The following is a 7,330-nucleotide window of genomic DNA, read 5'->3' on the forward strand; positions in this document are numbered from 1 at the left end:
AACAGATAGCTAAACGATCGCACAATATAAACCTAAACGATCACACAATAAATATCTAAATGATCGCTTAGTATTCTCTATTCTATCGCTTAGTAATCTCTATTTGATCGCTCAGTAGTCTCTATCCAATCTCTTAGTAATACCTAAACGCTCGCTTAATATTCTCTAAACATTCACTTAGTATTCTCTATTTGATCGCTTATTATTTTCTCAATGATCGATTACGAACGAATACACGATTGAACCCTAAAAGATAGTCTAACCTCGAATATCAACATGCATTCTTCAAGGAGAAGAGTCTCATACCTTTCAAATCACGACGATGGTGGCAAGTGTATAGAGACGACCGGTGAGAAACCTGCAAGGAGTGCTCGCCTGAAGTTCAGAGAGAAAACGGGAGCAAATTCGAGAGAAAAATCTTCAAAGAGAAATGCTTTGAGAAAATGAAGGAAATGACCTATCGTTGTCAAGTATTCGTAAAAGCCCGGGGATACTAAATGATTTGAAGGTTTTTTAAAATTGGGGGTAATTTTGGAATTTCGCATGAGCAAAAGGTCAGTGGTAGAAAATTTTTTAGAAAGAGGTCATTGATAGAAAAGTTTTGGATTTTTGGGTCTTTTTGTGAAATTTTCGAAGAAAGATCTACTAATCCTATTATGACAGAACATATAGAGGAGTTTATGAAAGTATTTTTCAGATAAATAAGTATTGATAATAGAGGTACCATGAGATTACCCGCTAGAAAAAAAAAGAAGCCCATTATTATTTGAGTGAAGACAACTTTGATCATTGATTCCTAATGTTCCTTGTGTTGTGGCCTCCATATCCTTGTTATCGATAGAAGTAGAGGCGATGAGCCTAGTGTTTCATGGCGATGGTGGCTGAGTAGTCAAAGACAACGACGGCTGAATGATGGTGGCTGAGTGTGAGATAAATGCAAGAGAGAACCCTAAAATCAATCCTCATTTGCGTCGGTATGAGTAAAATCGAGAACCAAACTGACTTGGGGCTCGATCTAAATTTTTGTGTTTTTTGGGTTAAAATATCATTTTGGTCCCTATACTTTGCAACTTATTTAATTTTAGTCCATATACTTTTAATAAATCCTAAATTTAGTCTTGACTGCAAGTTTATTCTTGATTTTTTAAAAGAACTTTTTGTTTTCTTTTTCATTTTTTCCACTTCCTTACATGTCCTACTCAATAGTTTAATTTGAAAGGAACAACAAATAGTAGCAAGAAGAAACCTAGTTTAAAGACAGTCATACAACTTCCCCTTCCCATCATAACAACAGTATATTCATTAATGCGTCAGAAATTAGTTTAAAGTCTTTTTGTAAGTGAGATTACCTCAAACAAAACCCACAAGATGGTTGGTTCTTTGTTGTTGTTGCAATGAATAATTGGTTCTTTGTTGTTGTTACATGTATAGTTGGTTCTTTCTTGATGCTATAGTGCAAGGAGTCGACGGTGATGGTGGTTGATAATCGATGACAACAGCGACTGAGTGTGAGACAAATGTGGGTGAGACCGCTAAAATTGAACGCCATTAGAGTTGGTACGAGTAAAACTGAGAACAGAATCAACACGTGACTCCATCTAAATTTTTGTGTTTTTTGGGTTAAAATATCACTTTGGTCTCTATATACTTTGAAGTTTGTTCAACTTTGTCTATGTACTTTTAATAAATCTTAAATTTAGTTTCAATTGCAAATTTAGTGTTGATTTTTCTAAAAAAAACTTTTTGTTTTGTTTTTTTTTTATTTTCACATCTTCCTTCCTCTGTTAAATCAAATTAATACGTTTTCAACGTCTTGTTCTATTGTTTAAAATTGAACAACAAATAATAGAAACAAGAAACTCAAACGACTTTCCCTTCCCATCACAACGTTAAATTCATTATTGCATCAGGAATTTGTCTAAAACCTTTTTGTAAGTGAGATTATTTCAAACAAATCTACAAGATAATTGGTTTATTTTTTGTTGTTGATACTCGATACAAGATGTCCGATGCTACATACCAAAACTTGATTATGGATGTTATTAACAGAACTGAAACTGAATAACGAAACAGAGGAGACTGAATTGAATAAAAAAACTATACCAAACATAATATATACAAAACTATACAATGTCAAAATTGAGAAGGAAAAAGATATACTTAGTAAAGATATTTATTGGTCCACAGTTCAACACCATACTGAAGGGTATGGATCCTGTCTTGCTTCAAACTATCTCTTTCGTTTTGAAGGTCGGGCTTCTTATCACGTAAGTTGCAAAATTCTGCTAATGATGGTATTGTGTGGGATAGGGATGCTGGAAATACTCCAAGATTGTGCAATGAGATGTATGAAAAGTATGTCATATAGTAATATGCACCCGATTTTCACATTGATCACTAGCATAATCCAATGTTGACGATAATTGAGAGGAATGTAAATGTAGTCAACATCTACCCATCCCAACTGGTGATTTGGTTCCAATCCAAGCACAAAGTCCATATACATGTTCTCCTTCTACCATACTTTTGTAGCTTCGTCTTTCGTTTTACCTATTATAGCATGGAACAAGCTATCAGGCATGTGTAAGTTCCAATTCGGCAGCCTTTTGCTCAATTTCTCGTGGGGTCAGATTCTGATCGGTACGAGTCAAGGGAATGGCTGACTCTGCAAAATATAGAACATTATATTCTATCAATCATGCATGTAGCTTGGCTTACGAGTTGAATTGTCGAGCATACATACCAATATGCCAAATGACAATGTTATAAATCTATGTAAACAAATCTCGAGCCACAAAATAAACTTCCTTCAGAGAAACAAGAACATGAAATCAAGAACCTGTAGTTCACATTATTTGTAAATAGATAAAAATTAGTAAAACATACGCAAAATTAGTACAGATGAACAAGATATATCTTATATCGCATTCATTCCATTTGTAACGACCCGACCCCCTAGGACTTAGGTTAGGCCGTTACAAGATACAGCATGCATGGAACTTAAAACGACACCCTTTTATGGTGAAATAAATGCTAAATAAATAAGGTAAATTCAAAAGTCCTTCATTAAATTCAAATATTAAAAACAAATAATGGGGTACCCATAAATCATAAATGATAATAACAAGTCTGAAAACAATTATTAATAGTAAGTTTCAAACAGCAAAACTGAAAGTTGAAAAAAAAACATGAAAAGAAATCTAAATATCATAAACGGAAGCATAAAACTAGTCCCAGTGGCTCGATCACGGATTCTGCTTGTCAATTGTCGGTGCATCTCTACCTTTACCTGAAACAACAACATGAGAAAGAATGAGTATTAAATACTTAGTAAGTAACCCCACTACTAGGGTCGGGCTAGGCATCTATGTCCTCTAGATGCCTACCTCTGGCGGGACATAAAAACTGCTACAGTTCTCATGGGACACATACATACATGAAAAACTGGTTTCTATCCTACTGTAGTTAAGTATGTCCACTACCTTTGGTGAATCCCGAAAGAAACACAACCTCTGTGAATCTCGAAGAAAACACAATATCTGGTGAATCTCAAAGGAAACACAATATCTGGTGGATCCCGAAATAAACACAATCTGGTGAATCCCAAAAACACAATCTGGTAAATCCCGAAGGAAACACAATCTGGTGAATCCTAGGCATCTAACTAATCAGTAAAGACATTATCACAGTCTCAACATCACAATAATCACAATATGGTTTTATAACAAACATATACACCTCAACATCATGGATATATAACATGCATATATGCCTCAATATCCTCATATCAAATACAACCTCAGTGAATCAAGTATCATCTCTTACTAGCATGCAAGTATCTACGTGCACAAATAAATCTTTCAGATTCTCGTTGATGGGGGGAATTTGGAAGTCAATTTTACTCGACAACCAAAATCGCGTGGACGCGGTATACGATGCATGTTCCTAAGATATGCGTTGATAGTCATGCATCGATGGTCATGCATTGGAATGATATTGCGTTAATGAATGTATGCAATGACCATGCGTCCTGCCACAAGTGTTCTTGCGCTAGAACCAAGTATAATTCCAACACAAGTTTCTCGGGTAATCCGAGGTCGAACACAGGGACTTGTAACTATATGATTGTGGTGATGTGCATGCGGCGGTATAAATAAAAGAATGGAGGGGATGTTGCTAAGTTAATCCTACTCCTACTCCTATCTAATAGACAATGCAATGAGAATATGCATGAAAGGTAGAGATACGACGAACCTTGACATGAAATAAATGTATGGGAAAATAGATAAAATGCGGAGATGATTGTAACCCTTAAGAGTGACTGTGAAGGCAATCCTAGTCAACGCAAGTTAATGCACTCATGCTACACTCATGCACGACAAATCATTTTCCAATGGAAATGTGGTGCTCCTAAGTCTAGGACGCATATGTTGAATGCAAAGTGTCCATAGAGCTTATTCCTAAGTCTCTACTCTTTTCCTATGCGATGATGCAAAATGCACACAACGCTGCAGTGACCGCACTCAATCGTATCCTATCTCTAGAATGCGATGGGTTAATAGCAAACAGTGCTTATTCCTAAGCTTCTATCTATTGTATTATGTGTTGTAATCTGACTCTCCTGAGCCTAGATTCTGACCTGACTTTCCCAAGCCTAGATTCTAACCTAACTTTCCCAAACCTAGATCCTATCCTTAGACTACCCTCCCAAGTATCCCTAATGGACGAATGAAGCATATATACTACAAGACAATCGCATGAACTTGGTTGACGCAAGGATATTACTATCCCTAGTGAACAACTGATAACGGGTAGAAATGCACGTTATCATAGTGCTAAATCCTTAAACAATGTCGAATTGTGTTAATGAAATATGCTAAATTGCGCCCATTAAGCATAAATTCTATAAGATTGCGGTCGCATGCGTCCAATGCATTAGAGCAGTTGATCTTTATATTTTTGTGCAGAATAATGCGTTAACACAATGCAGAGAATGCGATCATAGGAATACATTGGTCGAACGCAACTTCACCGCAAAACTTTGCGTTGATCGTGCTCGCAAACATTCACCCAAAAAGAATCACCGCAACATGGTGGACGCATCCGGACGAAAGGATAATTAAGATCGATGGGACAGAAAGCTGACGGCAGTCGGATCCAAATTAAGTTGACAGCCGATAACGGTCACAAAGTACATCCAGCTTTATCAGTGACAATTATTCGGCGCATCAGTCAGGAATTAAAGTTGTCCCATCTATACAACCAGGAGAGAGAAGCCGCCTTTCACCTTTGATGCCCTATAAATACCAAGTGCATTCTTCAGAGAAGGGGTTAAGCAGTCGATTACCTCACCACCATTACAATTTCATACCTCTGTTCATAGTTTTCTTTTCCATTTTACAGCAGAGCAAGAGAAGAGTGGTGACGCCGGAGATTGTCCAAGGCAGCTCGAAAGAGAACCTTGAGACGTAAGAGCAGAGAGCGGGCTGACTTTCGCGAAAGCGAGAATATCTTTAGAGCACGAGTAGAAACAGTGTAACACCTAGCAGCAAGATATTGCTCCAGGCTCTTTACTATACTTGCATTGTTATTGTGTACTTCATCTTATATCTATTTAATGGAAGTTCTATTTCTACATCTGTTCACTCTCTTAATACGCATGAGTAGCTAAACTAGTTGAATGAGTTGAGAGGAACTAAACTAACATGATCTAGGAAGTTCAATACTTGCGATTGTCTTGTTTTATGTTGTGCAAAATACCCCTTTAGAGTTACTCGAGAGAGAATCTAAAGAAAGAACCTAATGTCTCGAGAGAGCTAGATTAGAATCTGGACTCGAAAGAGCAAGATTAGACTTGCATAAACAAGAGATAGGGACTTAGAGATAAGCTCTATTTGTCAACTTGCATCGCATATATCCTAGGAATAGGAATGATATTATGTGGTCGCATATTTGTGTGAATGTCATGTTGTCATCGCATAAATAGAGATAGAGGTTTATGTGTAAACCCTGTAGACTTTTCGCATATTTATCGCATGCGTTCTAGCCTTAGAAGACGTGGCATTCACGTCGAGAGGTGGTTTACTATTGTATGCATGTTGCATGATCGTAAAGCATGAACACATCCTAGGGAGTGTTAGCCGAAACCCTTCTCAACCCGTTCACCGCATATTCATCGTATTTCCCGTTTACCAACTCTTTTCGAACTCTGTCGCATTCGTTACTATTTTCATTAACGCAACAACAATCCAACACTTATTTATTCAACTGGTTACCGCAATTTTTCATACAAATCTCCAACGCAACTATTTTCACAAGTCTCTGTGTTTGACCCTGGACTTACCAGGAAACTCAGAGGAATTTACACTTAGATTCCTCTAGGGAAACTTGAGTGCAAAATGCAATCCACCAACATATATCATCTATAATTTTCATTCCATAAAAAATTCAAGCACCAAGTTTTTGGCGTCGTTGCCGGGGACTTCAGCAAAATAGTTGTTAACGGTAATTTTTGTGATTTCTTTGCAGAACTCTCAATCTCTGGCGAACGACCCGGAGATTGAGAGAAAATTTCAAAGGAGACTAAGAGACCGTCAACAACAACCATAATCTGATAAAGAAGAGATGGCGGAGTAGCCTAGGAATGAAGCATCAAACAACAACAATGTCATGGTAAATCTGATTCTGTTGGCAAATGATCGCAATAGGCCCATTGGGGACTTTGCATCGCCAAACCTCTATGATTTCTCTCTAGGAATCATGAGGCCTGCATTAGACAGAAGTAGATTTGAAATGAAACTGGTGATATTGCAGATGATCCAGGCTGCAGGTCAATTCGGAGGAAGGAGTGGCGAGGATTCGCATGCTGATAACTTGTAGAAATACAAGTTATTTTTGCTCTTAAGTTAGAACAACTAAGGTTTTTAATGATAAACTCTCCTCATTTTTAGTAGAAACGCATGGTTTATTCAAACACCAACAAACTCATGCAAAAGAAGTTTTATTACTGAATATCGCAACACTAACGCACTGTATTGTAGGATTTCAATGCAAGAATTAACATTAACGCATTAAACAAGTGCCGCAGGAAAGGCTCTAACGCATGGGCCATGCATCAGAGGGAGTTCAACGTAGAGAAGATTCATTGCTCCAGGCTGATTGTGTCACATCACCACTTGCAAGTATGGGCACCTGCAGCAGGCGGCGTCTGAAAAGCTTCCAAGAGTCAAGCGGCCAACCAGGGAATGGACTTTAATGCCCATTCACCAAGTGTACGTGACCAACGCCTATACATAGATGAAGTTCCTCCAGAGTTAAGAGTTCGAAAATT

Source organism: Benincasa hispida, chromosome 8, assembly GCF_027475165.1.
Source record: "Benincasa hispida cultivar pf3 chromosome 8, pf3_genome.v1.1, whole genome shotgun sequence".
Classification (NCBI taxonomy): domain Eukaryota; kingdom Viridiplantae; phylum Streptophyta; class Magnoliopsida; order Cucurbitales; family Cucurbitaceae; genus Benincasa; species Benincasa hispida.